General features: G+C 47.3%; 2 long non-coding RNA genes across 6 annotated transcripts; one reads left to right on the top strand and one right to left on the bottom strand.

The window, feature by feature from the left end:
• Nucleotides 1–2,208: 2,208 nt before the first annotated feature.
• On the bottom strand, nucleotides 2,209–8,399 carry LOC149918926 (uncharacterized). Of its 4 annotated transcripts, none has more exons than XR_016464119.1 (4): nucleotides 6,043–8,399; nucleotides 5,782–5,932; nucleotides 3,567–3,728; nucleotides 2,209–2,727 (listed from the first exon to the last, which is right to left on the bottom strand). It is a non-coding gene; the product is annotated as an uncharacterized LOC149918926 (long non-coding RNA). The 4 variants fall into 4 exon arrangements; XR_016464117.1 differs by lacking the exon at nucleotides 2,209–2,727 and having other exon boundaries at nucleotides 2,769–3,728; nucleotides 6,043–6,148; nucleotides 7,033–8,399; XR_016464118.1 differs by lacking the exon at nucleotides 2,209–2,727 and having other exon boundaries at nucleotides 2,769–3,728; nucleotides 6,043–7,193; nucleotides 7,349–8,399.
• A 166-nt stretch (nucleotides 8,400–8,565) lies between these two features.
• Nucleotides 8,566–14,714, top strand: LOC149918925 (uncharacterized). 2 transcript variants are annotated; one of them, XR_016464120.1, is made up of 3 exons: nucleotides 8,566–9,060; nucleotides 12,721–12,816; nucleotides 13,821–14,714. It is a non-coding gene; the product is annotated as an uncharacterized LOC149918925 (long non-coding RNA). The 2 variants fall into 2 exon arrangements; XR_016464121.1 differs by lacking the exon at nucleotides 8,566–9,060 and adding an exon at nucleotides 12,220–12,260.
• The last annotated feature ends 1,093 nt before the right edge of the window (nucleotides 14,715–15,807 follow it).

The following is a 15,807-nucleotide window of genomic DNA, read 5'->3' as shown; positions in this document are numbered from 1 at the left end:
CTGCTGCTAGTAAAAGAATGTCCTGCTTGCAGTACAGCCCTTACACTTGCTGTGCTGCAGCTTCTGGAGCTGTGCAGCAGGTCAAACAGATATGGGATGTACCCTGCCATGTCCCAGACTGGGGTCTGCCTGGGAGACAGGACTGCTTGTAAGAACTCATGTATACTATAAAACCAGCAATGGTATTGCAGAAGGACAGTGCTGGGAATCACAAGGCCTGGCTTCTGTCCCCAGCTCTGCCACAGCCTTCAAGCTGACGCTGGGCAAAGCACACTCCTCTCCTGTGCTTCTGCAGGGAGAGGAACTGATGCTCCTTTGACTTCGGAAAAGGAGAATCAGGACAAATCTTTGTGCTCCAGGGACAGAGGGCCTCTGCAGGCTGAGACAGATAGCAGATGAGAACACCATACTTGCCTGGCACATCAATGTGTAGTGTCAAAAGATGACATCATGGGATATGAACGAGCATTTACCCTCCGAAAGGGAAAATAGCAGAAGCATGCGTAACCATTTGCCTTTTGTGCCAACATATTTTCCTTATGTAAAGAGAGGCCCTGGCGGCCCTAAGGAGGCTGAGAGATGCCAGTGCTCCTCTGGGAAGGAGGAACTATCAGGCAAGGATGCCAGCATACCCGCCTGGGTAAATTTGTGCATGCACTTCAGGTTACAATAAACCTTAGTATCTGATAACAGAGACCTGCTGGAGTCTGGCATGAGGACAGAATGAATCAAAGGTCATGCCATGAATTCCAGTTATGCAGATAGGCATCTACAGCCAGAGGAAGGAGCAATTGGAGACTGATGGGGTGGGCTGGAAAACAAAAATCAATTTGGGGATGACAAGTATGGGTCATTTTGGAGTCCAGCTAAACAACTGTGTGCATATATTTGCCATGGAATACAGGAAGATGTTTTTCCCAGTGAGTTCCCCGTGATCTGTGCCATTACTAGTTAAACAAAGTAAATATATTGCAGTAAATAGATGCCACATGTCATTCCACAGGTCTCTCCTCAGTGGAGAAGCTGATTCATGACAGAAATGGGCTCACTAGCAGACAGGCAGAGATACAAACACGCAGCATGTATCTTGCACAAGGGGAACTGTTTGCATGCAAAAAAAACAATGTGACGTAGCACAGAGTTGCCCTGACCACTGCCTGCCTTTGTCTCATCATCACATTGCACACTGGAAGTCTGTCTGTCACTACCACTTGTCTCATGCATTATCCGTAGCATACCCTGGGTACATAGTGCTCAATGGTGCACACCAAGGTCTGAACAAGTTCACACAGAGAGTGGGACTCTGCACCTATACAAACATGGTGTTCCCACAGAGCCTAATGAAAACAGTTTCAGGTCCTCAGGCATCCAAACAGTTGGAATGGGAGGGGATGGGATGGGATGGGATGGGATGGGATGGGATGGGATGGGATGGGATGGGATGGGATGGGATGGGATGGGATGGGATGGGATGGGATGAGATGGGATGGGATGGAACAGGACAGGACACTACAGGATAGATTTAGAGAGACGCAGCATGGGGAAGGACAATTAAAGCTACTAGTACATGTCATCATCAGAGCAACTTGTTTCCTGGTTCCTCTGCAGGAATGCTACAAGCACACTTGCTAAAGATGTGTCAGGCAGCGATGGAAGCTACCCGCTAGGAACTGCACGAGGCAATGATTTGTAATGACTGACCAGTCACCAATCTGGATCACTGAAGGTTTTCTCCAGACTCCTGGCAGACTGGTGGAGAAAGAGCTCTGAGTCCAGGGAGGTTTAGCTTCAACTTCGCAGAGCTAAAAGTGAAACTTTAGATTAATAAAACCCCATCCATCCTGTAAATACAGAAAAACGGGACTAAAACTGATAAATTTGAGCTTCAGCAAAAAGATTAAATCACCCAATTAAATCAGCAAGCAGGAGAGCTTAGTTTTAAATATTAATTCAAAGCTTTTCTCCGTTTATCCTTCTTAATTATTTTCCCTAATGAAAGGTTGATACTCATCAGGCTGTAACCATTAAGACTGTTGACTTCGATCCATGCACAGCCTGCCTACTAACTTTGTTATTTACTGTTAACAGTAGACAGTTTTATCTACACATATTTATTTACAGCTTTACATGCTTTTATTAGGTCTTGATTATTGCATTTTTCTATCTGGAAAATTGTGCATTATTCATTTCTAATTTATTATGGGACGACTGTTTTTCTTTAGAATTGATTTATATCAGGTTGCATTTAGAATGAAATTAGAATCCACTAAAATGTCTAAAACCATTTTTTATTGAACTCTTAAATTTTTATTACTGAAATAAACCACATTAATTGCAAAACAGAAAATAAAAAGTAATACTAAACAAAGGAAGTACTGTCAGTGACCGGTGGGTTAAACAGGTTGTTCCAGGACACCATATACCCCAACATTTCAGATCTGATGGATCTTGTCCTCTCGTCCTTATTTTCCATGTAAACCAGAGGGGAAAAACAAGCTTGCCTGCTTTTTTCAAACCTCACACAGTTTCTCAGCTTTGAAGGAACAAGCCACTGAATCTAAGTCTATGAATAAACTGAAATGGAAAAATAGTCATCTCCTACTCACGGAAGAGTTATAGTACTCAAAAGTGGATTTAGCACTTACCAAGCTTCAGTTCCAGATGCTTAGGCAGTGGTTTGTTTCAACTTTCTGAAATGCTTTGGCAGGAAGCATGTGTTATTTGATACTTCAAACAAAACAAAAAGAAGCTTTTTATCAAATATACTGAAATTCATTCCCCGATACAGATTGCCATTGCTTCACATTTAATTTTCATTTTCTTTCAAAAGAAAAAAAAAAAAATTAAAAATTGATTCAAAGTCTGTAACTGATACTTCATGTCGTCTGAGTTGGATGCTGAGAATAGCTTGGGCCTTACTTTCCTGCTCAGTGATCAGACTTCTTTAAGCTGCCATTAAGAGACTAGGGATGCCTTCAGCATCGCAAGGCACTATCCAAGAGACTATGTTTCCAGTTGGGAATTATAAGTTCCCCCAGGAGCTCCCTCCTTCACCTGTTTTTCATGTTACAGTCACGGGGGAAGTCTTTCCATACTGCTGTGTTACAGGAGAAAGAACCTGGAAAATATGAGCATAGCCTAAATCGATGCTGAGATACCTGCACAGATTGGCAAGGCATCTGTACTCACAGATTCCATGTTCCCAACCACTCTGCCCACCCCAGGCAGGAGGTCTAATCCTGTAGGAAAAGGGAAGCTTCTCCATGTGGGACACTGTGGAAAAGGTTGGCACATCGTGATCTACATGGTCATAATATTGCTCTGCTAGATTTTCAGTTGGCATTACTGTCCTGTTTCCAAAGTGTCTTGACTGAGGAATCTCTTACAGTGATTTATACTTGGCACTTCCATGATAAAAGCTTTTCCACTGCAACCCAGCTTGAGGTAAGACTCCCCTCTTCTTTGTGCCAACATCACTTCACCAAAGTGTCTCACTTCCCTGTTCTGGCCTCTGTTTATAGTAAATGCTACAGAAGAGGTGAATGGAGGATCTTTGTGCCAGTCACCTGTCTGCTACTCTTCCATTGCTAGTGCTTGGTTTATTGTCTTGCCTGGTGGAAACAAGCATGTCATCAGGAAGCAGTATTGTGTTGGGGTAAGATCCTCCTCTCTGCTTCACTGGCTTTTCAATGGGATGGAGTTGTGTTCTGCCAGCTGAAGATCAGGACCTGGAAAACAAGACCCATTGGAAAGACTGCACTGGAGAGAAAAACTGGGTTTCTTAAGAGGTTAGCTAACACTGCTTTAGCTAAAGCCCACCACAGCCCAATTTCTGCAGGCTTATGGCATGTAAATCTTGGATTAACTCAATATTCAGTAGAGCTTTGCAGTCCACCCACAACACTTCCCAGTGTGAAGAATTGGGCCTCTCATGAGACTCTTTGCAGAGTTTCTCCCAAAGCTCTGGATATCCTTTTCCAGAATGGGATTTGTAAGGGACTCATTATGAGAAGGACACTAATCTGCTCCTCCACTGTAACATGTGGGGAAGAGAATGTCAGATAGCCTCCTGCTGCATTTGAACCATAGCTGTTTCCCAGGATAACCTGGTGGATACACCAGTACGCAGCCATTTCAGCCCAGACCCCAGCATTAAACCATTAGAAGCATTAGAGTGTTAGGTTTTCACAGATGTTTTTCAGCAAAAGAATAAATTTTAGTAATATTTTTTGGTGGAAGAATATATCCTAAATGAACTTAAGCAGATGAGGCACTACAGAAAAGCTGCCAGTCACTGTTCTCCTGAAGTTAATTCCCACATTAGGACCCACAAGGGAGGCAACGCCAGCTGCTCAGCCTCTCAAGAAATCATGATGCCCGCAGTTCTAGATCCCATTTTCACTGTTTGTTTGTTTTTTAATGCCTGCAAGGTCTTCTATTTGCAGCTCGCTCTAGGCTTCTGGCTAGAAGAAACCATTAACTATGTCTGACTGCCTCCAAGCAGGATGGAAACAGAAAGGTACGGAGGGAACATTAAGATCAAATCCCTGAACATAAAAGGAAATTTAATGCCAAAAAAAATTGAAAAGTGGAACAGCACGCCTCATGTGCATCATTGATAAAATATTTTGCAATCCTGGAAAACTTAATAGTTTCTTTGGTATAATCTTTACGACCTTAAAGGAGCGATAAGGAAGGTAATAAAAAACTGTTTCTGAAAGGTTATGCTTTTTCCTCGACAACTTGGTTTTTCCTTCTCTTCTCCAAGACTAACAGTCAAAAGAGAAGCTTGGCACATATGGGCTGTGTCAGAATATGGAACCCGTTTATTTAACTTCTCCCAAGACATCACCTATGCAGCCTTGTGAAGCAGGGCAAGAAAGGGAACCCTGTGGAGTGGCAATGGCGTCTGAGAAGCGGAGGGTGCATAACTCAAACTGCTCAAATTTATTAAAACAAAATAGGTCAGTGGAGTTGCCCAGAGGGTTACGTAAGGCGGAAAGTAGCACTCCACAGGAGAGGAGAAGGGAGCCTGTTAAAAGGCAACGCCACTCCAGTTTGTTTATGGCCAGAGATAACTGCCCCATGTGTGTCTGCTCTCCATAGCCGACAGAGTAAATCACACTTTTTATCTTCACGGCAGATGAGAATTTGGACTGGGCTGTTGTTTTGCGAGCTGCAGAGTAAAGCGAATGGGGCTGTTATTTATTATTATGACTAGGGTTATTATTTTGTCCATGCGGTCCCTACATTTCAGTCTCTATGTAGAGAATTTCATCACTTGCCAATAGTCTGCTTGCAGAGAACGTCACGGAGAATAGTAATAGAAAGAATGAAAGCTTGATCTCACCTAAAAAGCATATATAAGAAAGGTGAATTGGTAGATGTTTACAGGCAAGGGAAGTGAGTAAATGTTCTTTGACATCCTGCAGAGCAAAGCTGGGAGCAAACACTCCCACCCCAGCCCAGAGGTCAGGGCAGAGGTGGACAGAACATCTGGCAATGCAGAAATGCTCTGTGGCCTGCTGATACACCTGTCCCCGGCACCACAACCTCCCATTGTTCTGCCTGCTCCCTCTGTGCCAGATATCCAGACCTTAAACACTGTTCACTCTATCCCAGCTCTCCAGCCCATAGGATGCATGGGGCAGGGAAGTCCTGGCTTGCAGAGATGCCAGGTACCCTGAAGCACACCTCAGAGAGGGTACACTCAGTTTTGGGTACCCCAATCCCAGTCTTACAAAAAATGATACAGAGAACTGTTGGTACCATGAAAAGTACCTAACATTATCTGTCATATTTCCAAGGCTGTCATAATGAATTAGTGCTCTTTGCTGGTTTTCAGACCAGGCCTGCACCATCCTGCAACTCCTGGCAGCTTTTGAATGGACCATGACCTAGGAAGCTTCTCAGCAGCTCCATGAACAGGACCCTGGGAGAAAACACAGACAGCATGTCATTGAGCCAACTGCTTTGAGAGCTAATGAGAGAAACAAAGGAGCTTTTTCTTCCATGGGAAAATGCTGTCTCAACAAAACCTACATTTTTCATAGGGTTACATCAGTTCCGATGGCAAGCCCAGAAAGAAGATCCTCTAATGCAGGGTAGGAAGCAGGTGGTTATTTTTATTTTGGAGGAAGGTGGAGAACTGAAGGACAGAGACATGGAAAAAAGGTTCCAGTCAATCCACTAAAGCAATTACAGATGAGAGAGCCAGCTCAAGGTTTGCTCTGCCTGATCTAGACCAGGGCTGAATTTGTTCAGTTGTTTGGTCTCAGCAAACATCTATGTGCTAGATAATATCTAGAGGGCAAGAGGAGAAAGATGTCTCTCCTTTGTATAATTTTTGCAAGACATGTTTGAAAAGGCTCAGGTTCATCTTGTGTCAGAACTGCTGCTGTTCTGACACTCTGTAAATGCCTACACGTGAGGATTCAGCTTTAGTCAGACAAATCGTCTGCACCTCATCTTCATCCTTCCAGCTCACCAAGCAGCAGTAGCATCTTTGACATACATCAGGGCTGTGTCCCTCAAGGACCAAATGTCCTGGGATAAGAAGTGAGTCCTCTCCTCCACTCAGAACATCACTTCTGTTTTCTTGCACAGAAACTTTCTTTTTTAATGGCTACAGTCCGCCACAGCAGCGTGTAGCAGGGGTTCAGCTGGGACAATACTGGCTTTCCATGTGCTACAGTGATTTACCCAGTGGAGAACCCTCCATCTGGAGCATGAGTAGAATGCTTTCACTCACACTCAGCCCTTTCCAGAACAAGCCCGCAGAAGCACTGCAAGTTCCCATCCTGACCCATCAGACAGGTGTCAAGCTGCTACTGTCATGTCCACCCAGCACATAAATGCTGCTCTTCAGGGCCACTCTTCCCCTGATATGTCTGGCCCTATCTTGCAGGCCCTGGCTGCTGGATGAAATACATTTTCTTTTGGTAGCAGATGCCTTGTTTTAGCTGGCTCTGCTCTTTTGCAGAGATCGCCTACACCTCCTGCAATTCACTCAGCAATCTTCCTTCCCAGTACCTCTAGAAGCAAAGGGGATCAGATATGCATTTTTTTTTCAGTGGGCCAGGCTTTGGCAAAGTGGAAATCCTCTTCTGTTGCAGCAGGTCTGCTCTCTTAGCCATTTCAGTGGCTAGTAGGGATATTCATTCCTCCTCACATGTGACTGGGAGTCTTCATTCCTGGGAGGGAAAAGCCCAGCTTGAGTTGCACGCTCCAGAGTGTTACAGGCCTTTGAAACCGCATTTTCTAGTCCTTCAGCTTTTCACAGGCTCAGAGAGGCCAAAATTTAAAGCAGGTCTGTGCTCTAGTGAGTAACTGATGTAATTACGCTCACTTGTTACAAGGGGAAGCTTTCACAAGAGGGGGGAGGCGGTGGCCCCTCGCCAGGAGGTGTGTCCCCGATGACAAGCCGCGGAGCCAATCGCAGGCCTGAAAGATCATCACATTCATACCAAAAAGAAAAGAAACTGCCCCAGGGTATTTATATTGAGGAAGGGAAAAGAAAAGGGGGAAAAAAAAAAAAAAGAATTGGCAAAGAAAGAGAAAAGGAGACTGAGAACCTGCAACTTTGTTAACTAACTAACTCTGCAGTTGAATTCAAAAAGGCCAGGCCAGTTCTCTCTGCAAATCTTATTTCCCCTTGAAACATCTCTGGAATCGATCAGTAAGCTGGAGCGAACAGTTCAGCTGCCTGCAGCAGTCCCCAGCAGACAGCTGCCTGCGGGCTGTCCCATGGGTGGGCAGCACTCCTCCATCAGAGCTCTGGCACCCACAGGTTAATGATTGCCTCTGCGGGCCCAAGTGGGCTCTGGGCTCTCTGTATCTATGTCAAACCGCTGGGGAAAGAGAAGGCAAGTTTAGCTTTAACCAAGAGGTAAACAGTCAGCATTTACAAATGCTGAACCACCAAAAAACAGCCAGTCACAGGTTATTTATCCCACTTACACAAGAGGACCGCGAGGTCCAAAGGATGAGGGGCCTGCATGGGTGCAGGAGGTCTGTTTTCTGCTGCACGAACCGGGGGAAAAGCGCTTCCTCTCCTCCGGCTCTGCTCGTTCCCTGCCCTTTCTGCTGCCGTTCCCGTTCGGACGGCGCGTTCCCCGGAGTACAGGCTGTCTCCGAGCCACTCACAATGGGGCTGTAATCTAACCTCAGTGCGAACAGGCTGACATTAATAATAATAAAAACGCCCATCGCTCTTTCGAGCAGCCTTCCCTCGCAGACTAGCAGGGAATCGCTCGCAGGGCAGGGCGCTCGCTGGGCTCCCCGCTGCCGCCACCAGGCCCAGCTTCACGCTGCGTGCCGCCACGCGTCGCAGGGCTGACGACACAGGAAGACTGAAGCGGCACACGCCCGCGGCCCCAGCTCCGAGCTCTCCGGGCCCCGCGAGGCGAGGAGCGCGCCGGGCTTCCTCGACCCCCGCACGGAGACGCCGTGCCCGCAGGGCCGCCCGCGGCCGGGCCGAGGCGCGGGGCAGCCCTGCCACCTGCCGGCACCGCCGGGCCGCGCACCTCCCGCGGCACGGCCCGGCCGGGGGCCCGAGTGGAGGACTGCTGGGCCCCCAGGCACCTCCGTGTTGTCACCGTGTCGGCCGTGACGCCGAGCAGCTCCAGTGCTGGCGCACGGAGAGGCCTGGACAAGGCCGCAGAGCTCGCGGGAAACTCCTGGGTTTGGGTTTTTCTCAGCGGTTGCGGGTCACGCTCCGCTTTCAGCGCTGAGCTTTTGTTCCCTCTCCTCCCCACCTACCGCACAATCATCCGACTGTGCGACGATCTGGCCACCCCGCCCCTCCCCTCGCAAAAAACACGAGACCGGAGGAACTCCTCTCCATCCGCATCCGAGCGAGGTGGGGAGGAGACCTTTCCCATGCAGGGCCGGCTTTTCAGCGGCTTTTTGCTACGGCGCTGGAGTACCTCTTTGGCTCCAACCCAGACAACTGGTTTCTGTTGCCAGCCGACTGTTCTGTGGTGGCCATGGTGTGTGGTCGCCTTGGGATGGGCAACAGGCTTCCTCTAACACTCACTGGGACTTGGGGGTAGGATGGAGGTGAGCAGCCTGCTGACATCTAAGTGGTGGCTTTCAGGCCAGGCAGAGGCTTCAGGGGCTCAGCAAGGTGCCCCATTTGCCAGAGGCGGTGATCCCTCTGAAAGATGCAGACCCTTATAGAGGTGCCCGTCTTGTAGCAGCTCGGGAGAGAGCCTGTGTTCGAGGAAGCCATGCCAATCCCCAGATTTGCTGTCAGAGCTGCCTGCCCTTTGTTGAATGTACATCTCTGAATGTACATCTCTGACCGTCACCCACTGATGACTGCTCTGCAGTCCCTTCTCCCCTTTTCCCCTTCTACTTTCAAGCTGCCTTCCTTTAGCATTGCTCCCCCTTCTCCTCACCCTGACACTATAGCTCACTCCCCTTCTCGCTAAAGACCACCCATTGCCATGGTAACATTGCCTCTTACAAAGTTGTCAAGCAGACACAAAGATATGTTTCTCCCCTGCTTTGCACCCCCCTTCCAGCCATCCTGATTAATAGGGCAGGACTCTGCTTGTGAGAAGGAGGTGGAGGGCTCTTTCATTTCATTTTCATTGTGGAGGGAGAGGTTATTCCAACCTTGGCCCTGTGAGTGCTGAAGCCTAACACGGGGGAAAAGCTCTCATTCATGGACCACCTGGAAGCCCTTAGGGTGGCTGTACCACAGGCTGGTACTGGTGATACACGTACTGGTAATACTGAGCCAGCACGGGGGATCATTGTCTGCAGGTTAGAGGGGCCAGGATCATGGGAGAATGTAAATGCGGGAATTAAGAAATGTATCTGATCCACTATGAACAGAAAATAGCTCTGCTCTGATTCCTTTCTGCTGTTCCCTCCCTGAGTGGCTCTGGTTGCCATCCTGAAAAGATTTCTTCAGGTCGTGGAGATGCAGCTCACTGGCCTACCTCCAGGACTGCTGGCAGCCCTTGCTACCACAGCTACACCACCAACACTGGTGTTCCTACCTATGCAGCAGCATTGGCTCTAATTTAAATCTATCCTGTGTACATCCATGGCTCACTGCAGCTGTGGCCGTGACTGACTGCACTGGAGAACCATCGCTTCTGCTCACTGATCACACTGGCTTTTCTTTCTCTTCTATGTACATCTGCCTCTCCACTAATGATGGATTTGCCCAGATCTTTGCAACCCTGAAATAAAAACTTTCCAGCTTCCTCTTTTGCATGGCTTTTCCCCTCCTTCATTTTGGCCATGACACTTTTTCCACTTGAAATCAGTGAAGGATCCCTGATAGCCCATCTGTCTGATCCCTTCCAGTTTTTCATTCTTTCTGCGTAGTCACCATCCCAGCCTGACACATTTTATCCTGCCTTCTTTCAAATCCTTCAGTAAGTCTTTGCCTTCTCCACGTGCTCCCCTTCCCTGAGTTACCTCACTGCTATCATCACTGAACTTTCTGCCCTGACCAGTCTCTGCTTCACCTCTCCATGATGTTTGTCTAGAGGTGGGTTTGTGGTCACAGTGCAAAGCCTTGGGCCACCATGCTGCTGTCAAATAGGGTGTCTTGCCACATGCTACTGTAGTGTGTCTGTGCCAGGTTTTTGCATCAGAACTGTGCACAGCAGAGCTCTGTGTGAATTGTGTCAGGATCTGTTTGTAAACGTGATGCTGAAGCTGCTAACTGTCCCAAAGCATGTGTACATTGCAGCACCTGAGAACAGGCTTTGAGCATTCATATTCAAAATAATAATAATAATTATTATTATTATTAAAATAATAATAATAATAATATTTAAAAAAAAAACATATGGAAGAGGAGAAGATGCAATAGTATCAACAATGTTTGCACTTCTGGCAACCCTAAGAGACAAAATGGTGTTGGAAGGAAAGGGATTTTCTCCTTTTGCACTAGAAGGTAGAATCCAAGATAATACTAGAGTTCTTGCCACTAAAACAAAGAAAAGCAGTGGAAACTACTTCTGATACATGCACCTGGGCATGTCCCAGGATAAGCAACATATTTCAACAAAATAAAAATAAGCATGTATGCAATACCAAGTATTAATTGTATTTAATAAAATCCAATATCAAAGTCCCTCTGACTTGCTGCAAACTTTCCATCCTCTGAACAAAGGTTAGAAGGAAAATGATGGTAAATGATTCTGTAGCAACAATGGACTTTCCCAGAGAAAAGTCCACAGAGAGGAAAACACCAAGCCTGAAGTAGTGAGCAGCCACACCTGACCCTGCTGCTCCTGTCCCTACGTGTTCCTTCCCCAGTGAGGAAAACTGTAAACTCAGCAACACCCATGACAATCAGCAGGGTCAAATCCAAACATGAATTTTGTTTGCAAGTCAGAGCTTGGCCTTAAATCCTTCTCTGGTCCACCCATCTTCCAGCCATTGTTCTCGGCCAGCTGAGGAACCCAAATGTTTACCAGCACTCTGCCCTAGACTTCTGCTTACTCTCTTGTTTTTTTTTCTCTACTACTTTTTGCAGTCTATTTTTTTCCTGGATTTCTCCCCATTACTCCACTCTAAATGTCCATATGAAAGCAGCACCCACTCCACACTAATTTTACAGTCCCAATTCTCTCATTACTCTCTGGTCTCTTTCCCTCTGGAATGAAGGGAAAGACTGCCATGACAATCCACCTCTACAAAGTAGTGTTCATCCCATAGGATCTTACTTGAATGCCATACCTTAGATGCAGGGTTCTGGTAAGCAGCTTCTACCCTTTGTGTAGTCACAGGACACACAGACCTTCACAAAAAGCAAGACAGACCTTAGGTGGCCTGCATCATTCTCTGCACGTTTGTCTCTCTCCACTGTAAAGGAGGGCCAAGGCCTCATGGGCCCCTTCTCTTGTTTTCAGAAGCATGAATTAAAGCTTAGCTGGACACCATGTTATTTTCCCATTTTTTTCTTCCTCCCTAAAAACAGACCACAATCCCACTAGAAAAGCCTCTCAAAAAATTGGACACATTTTCTCCCCATCCCGGTGTTATTGCTTGTCTGTCTATTCAAAGGCAAAGTCTGGGTAGTTGTCATTCATGAGGCAAACTCATTCTTAGGAAGGGCATACAGGATCTGTAACTGACCCAAAGAAGTTCTGCTCTTTCACTTACCAGCTATAGATTGTTTGGAGCAAACCATATTGCCTTAAACTTGTGGAACTACCTTTGTGATGTACATTGCATAAACCTACATCACACAATCTCAGACAGGATGTCACGGGGCTCTTGCTGCAGAGGTAATGCCAGCCCTTAGCTACATGATACAGATCACCTGGGCTGCTTGGGAGGTTCACAGTCCCTTTTGGCCTGCCTTTTTCTCCACTGATTCTTGTAGCACTGCTACGGCTGAAGGAAAATCACTATTACAGAAAGGCACATATGACAGTGTTCTTTCCTTGACAAATTTGCCCTATCCTATTTTGCTCCACCAAGCTGCCAGCCTGACAAGACACTTTGTCCCCCCTTGTGATCCTTCTCCCTGTCATTCCTTACAATTCCACACCACTGACTTCCCCAGAACTGCCTCCCTTCCCCCTCCTTCTCCTCATTTGCACAATCCAGAGAAAGAGATTGGACTGTTTACCAGGAGTTTGCTCAGTGCAAATTAATTCTCCAGGCTAAGTCAGATCATACCTGTTTCCTGAGAACAATTTGTATTGGCTTATAAAATAATCATTTGGCTTGTTCTGATCCCAGCGGCAGGTGCATCTTTGAACAGCATGAAGGTAATTCAAGGTCAAGATGTGATACTGCTTCTCCTCTTCACACTGAAATGATTTTGTATATTCTCAGGTATAATCTCCTCAAATACTTAATTAGAAATTATATAGAAATAATATAGAAAATTGAAGGTGCACCACAAAAGTGCAAGAAGCAACAGAACAAGCTGTAGCAGGAGAAAATACGATTAGATATTAGGAAATATTTTTTCACAATTAGAGTGGTCAGACCTGGAACACACTGTCCAGAGATTGTGTAACACCAGCCTTGGTGATCTTCACAGCTCGACAAATCAAAGCCCTGATCTGGCTCTGAAAGTGGATTTGGTACAAAGATTGGCCACACTGTGCAAAGGGTTGGAGCAACTGACCTTCAGAGGTCCGTCATGATGCAGAGGGTGTGATCAGATGACCTCTAGAGGTGCCTTCTAACCTGAATTACTACAGGAGTCATGAATGTGTAATTGCAGAAGCCAGTTGCATTTCCCTGTGTTACAGCGCCCTATGCAACACCCCGCAGCAACTTCAAAATCCTCTCCGCTAGTTCATGCTGTCTCAGCCATTGGTCACTTGTGGTGCCTCACTGGAGAAGCCCAGGAGACTCCCAGCAAAGTGAAGGCTTAAGGAACTGCTCTAACAGGCTCCATTATACACCCGCAGGCCACTTGGGAGCAAGGACTGGCAGAGCCTGGCTTCACAGTGCATCATGCACAGGGAAGCACCAGGTGGTCGTGCTGCCCATGTTGGGATGTCTCTTCAAACGTGTCATGGCACTGTCCAGTCCTTCATTCCCCTGAATTGCTCCTGCAGCAATAGGAGGTCTGCTGGCAAGAAGGGTGTCAGCAACACAGCTGGAGCAAAGCAGGACCAGTTGTGATGTGGCAACATCCATGGAGCTGACCAGCTGCACACCTGGGCTGTTGGGACTTTGCCGTGCTTGCCAGTGGCCCCTCTGCACTCACACTGACTTGCTTTTGGACAAAAGAGACCCATAGTCATCTGTTGATCATGTAGAAAATCCCTCTAGGGTAGCTCTTTGCAGCTGACTAAATCTGTTTCACCTTGCCTCTCCTCCAGCTCTTCAAAAAGGAGCCAGATCAGCCTCAAGAGGAATGATAGCCTCCATCCCAACATGCTCAGGTTTTGAAATCCTTCAGGGTCACCTTTTCCTTTGACTACCATGCTACAGAAAGAAATTGCTACTTGCTCTTAAGTAACTGGTGTCCCTTAAGCACCTGCTTTCAGCAATAATGGTGGAAGAACCAAGAGAGCAACAGAGGTTTGAGAGGTGTCTTTGGAGTGGGAAGCAGCTAGCTTTCGGGGTTTGCATGTGGAGCATTTCATGCAAATCAGTATATCTCATTTCCCTGCCATGGCACAAATGGCCACGAAGAAGAGAACACTCTCTTGGACCTTGTGAGGATGGAGAATAAAAAAGAGTAGCTGGAATTGGTGTTGCAAGAGATCTAAGTAACACTGCAGGGCTTGGGTGGGATAAATGACCCAGCTGGATTGTTGGTGCTGTTTGATGCAAACAGGAGCAACAGAGATGGGAGCAGGAATGATCCTTCTCATTCAAATCCTTTCTTCACACCACGGAATACCAGCAGATACCAATGGAAAGCGTAATGGTGAGAGTACAAAGACATAATAAAGTAGCAGAAAAATCAGAGCTGACATCTGCTGTAAAGCATGCACAGCCCAAGAAAGAAATCAATAAATTCCTGCCTGGTCACATAACACTAATGGCAAGGTCCCAGTGCTCAGTAGTCATGGAGGATTTTAATTACAGTTCCCACATATCTGCTGGGAAATGCACAATGCTAAACACCAGCCAACAGGGACATTCTCAAAGGGTTTCAATACAGTTTTCTGATTCAAAGCGCTGGAGAGATGTGTTAGGCTGCTAGCTCAGTAAACCAGTAATGGGATATGGAGCCTTTCACCTCGAGGTCACCTTCTAGTGACCCATGGTTATTACCATCTGATTGCTGTTGCCTGTGTGAAACGAGGTAAGGAGCTTGGACCAGCTCCTCGTGGCCAAGCATCTCTATTGCAAACCCAGTGCTGTAATTGTTGCTAATTGGCCTTTCTGTCAGAGAGCTTCTGCAGAAGGCTGGGGCTCCCCAATCCCTGCCTCTGGAGGTCTGTGTCCCAAGGCAGCTTTCCTGAGCATTGCCTGTCCAGCATCCCCTGTCCAGCATCCCTGGGAGGCTCTGACCAGTGCCCTGGGAGCTGGAACTGGGATGGCTGGGTGGGCTGGAGCTACCACAGGGCCTTTCCTCTCGAGGAAGGAAGGTTCTTTGGAAGGAGGGTGAATCCTCCAAGCAGGAAGGATTAGGAAGGGCCGTCTCCTTTAAGAAAGGGAGAAGCCCCCCTTTCAGCAGGCTCTCCCAGCTGACGCACAATGGCATGCCACCTCCTTGCCGGCACAGAAATGATAATCAGAGGTTCAGCAAACAGGAGAGAAAGAGAGCTGCTCCCTGCCCTCCGCCCCCCATCGCATGACTGGTGTCACACGAGATGAGGTGGCAGATGGGTTGTCCAGGCCCAAGGGCTTTTTTTAACCCCTTCCTCCCCCCACCAGCCTGTTCCCAGAGGGGTGTGGAAGGGGACAAGTAGAGGAGGGAGCTCTGATGGGGGGCTGGCTTTGCGGAGTCCAAGTGGTTTGAATGGAGGGCCATGCTCCCCTGTGGCAGTTTTGCAGCGTTACACTGGTTCTTTGTTCAAAAGATCATATCTGCATCTACACAGAGGTATTCGGACTGTGTGACAGGCTCCCACCCCAAGGGAGGGTGCAAATGGGATGCAGGGAGTGGGCACATCACAGGGGAAAGGCAAAACCATCTTCCTACCCCCACAGCTCGATCTGCTTCATTCTCTGGGTACTATTCACACATCTTGATCGGGAAAAAGTTCCCCCTCTCCCCTCCACCTTGGCAAAAGTGTTGGCCACATAAACCTCAGTAGCACTGGCCCTTTGTGGTGGCCCTGGTACAGGAGAAAGGCTTGCATGACTCCTCAGAGTCTTTCGCTTCCTGATTTTTTCCAGCATGCTCAGGAC

Source organism: Phasianus colchicus, chromosome 2 (assembly GCF_987193195.1).
Source record: "Phasianus colchicus chromosome 2, bPhaCol1.hap1.1, whole genome shotgun sequence".
Taxonomy (NCBI): domain Eukaryota; kingdom Metazoa; phylum Chordata; class Aves; order Galliformes; family Phasianidae; genus Phasianus; species Phasianus colchicus.
Note: the sequence above shows the minus strand (reverse complement) of the source record. Positions and strands in the feature narration are given on the sequence as shown.